A 5,207-nucleotide genomic window follows, 5' to 3' on the forward strand; every position below is an offset into this window, starting at 1 on the left:
CTATTATAAATTAGTGTAATTTCTTTTTTGGGTGCATTCGAATCATTGGATTTTATTGAAGTTTGTTTGTTAAAACTTTGTAGAATTATATGCTATGTAGGTATGGTGAATATCGTTGGTGAGCTTTATTTAGTCTGTTCTTTCTTGAACGCGCTCAGTTCATACTTGGAGCGCCAACGATGTCATCGGGGAGGCTGTTCCACATGTCGGTGATTCGAAGGGAGAAGAAATTTTGTCGCGTGGAGAATTTGCAGGGCAGTTTTATTACTTTATAGCCGTGGCCCCCTGGTGTTGGTTCTTGTGGAATAGCCTCCCTTACTTGTATTGAATGTGCTGGACGCCTAAACTATTAATTCCATGGGTCCTTTTTCGTTATATGCCGTTCTTTTCTCACAACAGTGCCGCATCCTAATCGTACAGTCGTGAACTTGATGAGCGAACACTAAGAGCAGATGAAGGATGCTGCTCAAGAAGAGGACTCTGGCCGACCTCGGCGGGACAACCGCGAACGACTTGAGCATGAGCAGCACGCTGACGTTGGCGAGGGTAGCCAACAAGATAGGCCACGTCGAACATCAGGTGTGTGAATGCTGAAAATAATATTTATTCTTTGATTCTTTTAACTCGTTTCTTGTCCGAGACACATGGGGGATGTCCCGGTTCACAGCGAGACAACCGGGACGTCAGCTATAGTTGAAAACTTACCAGTTCTACCGAGCCGACCTCGGCGGGACAACCGCGAACGACTTGAGCATGAGCAGCACGGTGACGTTGGCGAGGGTAGCCAACAAGATAGGCCACGTCGAACATCAAGTTTGTGAATGCTGAAAATAATATTTATTCTTTAATTAATTCATTTAACTCGTTTCTTGTGCCATAAATTTTTGTTTTTAAATACGTAGGTAACCTTTGTCAATGAATAAATTTTACTTGAAGCGCTTTCATCATCTTTCACTTCAGCTCCCGCCATGACCGCAGAGGCGAGTGGCAAGCCAAGTGACCATTCGTCAGAAGATGACCACTCCCTCACGACCACCGATGCTTTCCCTTTCGCACAGATTGAAAATATTAGGATGGGATACTTCCGAGACCAAACGGTTTGCGTCGTGGTGGACACCACTTCTCAAGTCCTCTCTATGACTCAAGCCTCTGAGGCCAACGAGGAAGATGAGGAAGAAGAGGGTGAGGAGGTGGTGATGGAATCGTCAGACCCTATATATGGACCAGAGAACGACAATGCCGTTGATGAAGCCTGCATCTTCGTGGGAGAATATGATACAGAGTTTGAGCTGGTGGAGGAGGGTGATAAGGATAAATCTGAGGGCGCCGTTGACGTTCAGGAGGCCCCTCTCCTGAACGCCTCCCACGTTCAGGAGGCCCCCCTCGAAGTCTTGCTACCTTCAAAATGCTTCATCGCAGCGTCGGAGTCTGATGAGGTTTGCCTGTCGGAGTCACAAGTCACAAGAGATTTGCCTGTAAAAGAGACGCGAAAATGCAAGAAAAGACTTGCAGACGGTCAGTCCCATGATAATCAAGTAACAAGTAATCAAATCATTTTAGATGGTGTAAATATTTTCAAGAATGTGTCAGCGCGGGATCAAAAATCCGGAAAATCGGATCCTCCCCCGTGCCGCCAGGATCCATTTCTCTTGGAAACCGTCAAAGACGACCTGGCAGAACTTCTACCAGACCCAACATCGTTGTTGTACGCAATGGAAGGTTACATCCTAAAGAGGCATATTCGCGCGACCATCACTGCAGCTATGAGGGAAAGTGTGAAGAAAAGACTTGCAGACGGTCAGTCCCATGATAATCAAGTAACAAGTAATCTAATCATTTTAGATGGTGTCAATATTTTCAAGAATGTGTCTGCGTGGGATCAAAAATCCGGAAAATCGGATCCTCCCCCGTGCCGCCAGGATCCATTTCTCTTGGAAACCGACGAAGACGACCTGGCAGAACTTCTACCAGACCCAACATCGTTGTTGTACGCAATAGAGCGTTTCATCCTAAAGATCCATGTTCGCGCGACCATCACTGCAGCTGTGAAGGAAAGTTTGAAGTGAGTATTTCAAATTTTTGCGCATGAAATAAAAATACTTGACTGTGTGCTTGCAAAGTCCGTACACTTTTCCTGGGTTCCCAGAGAGGCACGGGATTTGTACTCGTTCTTTGAATTTTTTGTAAATTTCTCTCATCGAAGTTTATGACACGTCCTCTTTTACTTCCTTGCAGCAACAAGGAAAAGAAGACATCCAGTCATCCTTCCCACGAAGACGACGACAGCACTGAAGATGAGGGTGAAGAAGGCAGTGGTGACAACAATGAAAGCAGCACAACGTACGTGTTTTCTCTTTATTGAATTATAATAATGCTAAATCTTGCTCATTTTCTCCCTACAACAGTTACGAGCTAAAAGCCTGCAACAGATAGGTAAATAGAGTTAAGCGAGACAACCGGGACGATATAGGTAAAAAGTTACTACTTCGACTGAACCGGGACAAAGTCCGCATCATACGGTCATTTCTATCCCCCTGGTTGTCTCGCTCTGAACCGGGACTTGCCCAGTTTGTATTAAATTATTGCAAAGTACTGAGAGAGACCTCGTCTAATCGCTTTTTTTTCACTTACACAGGCGAGGCCCAAAGGCATACTCGCGCACTCGTGGAAGAAAGCTGCATGGATCTCAGTGACCTTGTTTTGTCCCAGCCTGCGAGGGCCGGTTACGCCCAGACCATATGCGCCGGCACTATCAAGATACCCATGGATTCGGGGAAGAAGCATCGAAAAAAATGACTGGATTTCATCGAACACTAGAAAACATAAAGAAACGTCAGGATGATCAACCCGTCTTGAGCCCCAGCGAGCTTCGGCTATATTGTGAAAATATGGTGAAAAACAACATTGGAAGCCTACCCAAGATATGGCCTGCATTCATGTCAAGTGAACTGAGAGATCTTGTTTCGCCACTCCCCTTACTACTTTATCTGATAGATGGAATGGGAGCATATGATGATATGGCCAAGCTAATTTTTTCATTAGGAGATCAAGCAGTGCCGTCAACTAGCACGACCGCCGTCACAAGACCAAGCCAAGACCTGCAAGGAGAGGAGATTAATGAAGGAGATCTTAGGCAAGAACGCCCCGTGCAGAACCCTGGAGGTCTCAACGTGAAGTACTTGGCAAAGGGAGAATATGATTATAAGCGGCTCGTGACAGTTTGTCCTCTATGTCTCCTCGGATATAACCCCCGAAAGCTGCTGTAACACATTATAAGGAGGCACGAAAAATAAACAACCGTTGCCTTAGCCATGAAAAACACCGCCCTTCCTTATGCGAGACTTGTTTGACTCCAGACAGTTCATCATTAATATTGTTTGCTTGGATTGTTCTTATTGCCATCCAAAGTAAATTGTTCTTATTTCATGTTCTCGCCAATATTTTGGATGGCACTATTTCAATACTGGCTTGAAAGTGGCAATCGAGCGAGCTATGTTCTTCTTATGTTCATTGTTCAGTGGAATTTCTTATTGTTTGCTTGGATCACGTTCCCGGTTCGTCGCGAACTCGAACAAAGTAGGCACTAAGTTCGTCCCACTCTTGGACCGGTTCGATTCCATGGGGATAAAAACGACTACATGGTGCGTTGAATTAATAGCTTACTGGGTCCCGGTTTAGTAGAACTGGTATTTTTGTAACAATATCAGAGGTCCCGGTCGTCTCGCTTTAAACCGGGACGTGTCCTGCTTATCTGAAAGTACTGCAAACCACCGGGACACATGGGGGATGTCCCGGTTCACAGCGAGACAACCGGGACGTTGAAAACTTACCGAGACAACCGCTATAGTTGAAAACTTATCAGTTCTACCGAACCGCGATCAAGCCAGCTATAAATTTAACGCACCATGCCGTCATTTTTCTCCCCATGGAATTGAACCTGTTCAAGACTGGGATGAGCTTAGTGCCTCATTTGTAAGAGTTCGCGACGAACAGGGAACGCTAGGTCGTGAATGTGGGAAAGCAATGCATTAGTTTATTTTCAAACGTAATATGTTGTGGTCGTGATGAGCGCGGTCATTCTGATAACAAAACCAGCAAGCTACGACAATTTTTCGCATCCAGAAATTTTATTTAGAATTGGAACAGATTCGAATGAAATTTTAAATATGAATTTGAAAATACCCAACGGTGATGTTTAGCTCGTGTAAAAATTTTCGATTTTGCCTTCCTTCAAGAGTTATATGGCTATACAGAGAAGCTATTGAAATTTCTGAGGCTGACCCAGTGTTCACGATATATCTCCCAAATTTATGAACGGAACTCATTGGAAATTTACAAACGTATTCATTAGGACTTAACGGAGATGTTTAGCTCTTTACATTGTTATATGGTTTTTATGCATTTAATACTTATTTCTTCCTTTTCTTATGTAACACCGCAACGGCACATTGAACTTTGTCTCATATCTGTACCTGTTATCGTTCTGTTACCTCGGCCCTCGCCCTGCTGGCATTCGTTTAACCGCGCTTCATTTGAAACTCTTTATACTAGTACGATGGCCGTTGCAAGGGCCTGACTCTGAAATATCTTTTTTCTCCGCGTCATCAGGCCCCAAATCCAAACATAATGGAAGATTGAAACTCTAGTAAGTTGTAACTACATTGTTATAATTTGATCAGCGTGTTGGCTAATACTATTTGGAATTACCTCATTTTTTCTGTGAGGTCATCACAAGTTCACAGCCCAGGATTAAAATTTAAATTGAGGAACGCTTGGGAGGTTACATTTCATATACCTAGGCACAACTGACAAGAAAGCATATTGGTAAACAAGTTATTTTCTGTTGCAAGTCTACTTTAAATTTCCTGATATATTTTTCAGATATTGAGTAAAATTCATATTTCTGTGCTAATGATGAAACTCAAAGTATCAAAGGCTCTATAAACATACAAAAAAGGCATGATTGGGCAGCGTGTTTCCAAATGTATTAAAATTTTGTCACACCGGAGCCATGAGATTTCAGAAACATGTAGGAAAATTCTAATCTTGTTTTTATTGGAATGCGCGGCAGTCCCGCTACCATTGCAGCAAGCGCACTCCTATGTTTGGCCACTGTGCTCCTCAATTACATATGGATGGTACATGGTCATTTAGAATAGAAGGCACTTAGAATGCCTCCATCTAATACCTGCAATTTTAGTAAATTT

At 43.5% G+C, this 5,207-nt stretch overlaps 1 long non-coding RNA gene across 1 annotated transcript; it reads left to right on the forward strand.

The window, feature by feature from the left end:
• The first annotated feature begins 2,008 nt into the window (after nucleotides 1-2,008).
• Nucleotides 2,009-2,678, forward strand: LOC108667389. The gene is made up of 3 exons (XR_001930550.1): nucleotides 2,009-2,062; nucleotides 2,236-2,340; nucleotides 2,636-2,678. It is a non-coding gene; the product is annotated as an uncharacterized LOC108667389 (long non-coding RNA).
• Nucleotides 2,679-5,207: the final 2,529 nt, after the last annotated feature.

This window comes from Hyalella azteca, unplaced genomic scaffold (genome assembly GCF_000764305.2).
Source record: "Hyalella azteca isolate HAZT.00-mixed unplaced genomic scaffold, Hazt_2.0.2 contig7085, whole genome shotgun sequence".
Taxonomy (NCBI): Eukaryota; Metazoa; Arthropoda; class Malacostraca; order Amphipoda; family Hyalellidae; genus Hyalella; species Hyalella azteca.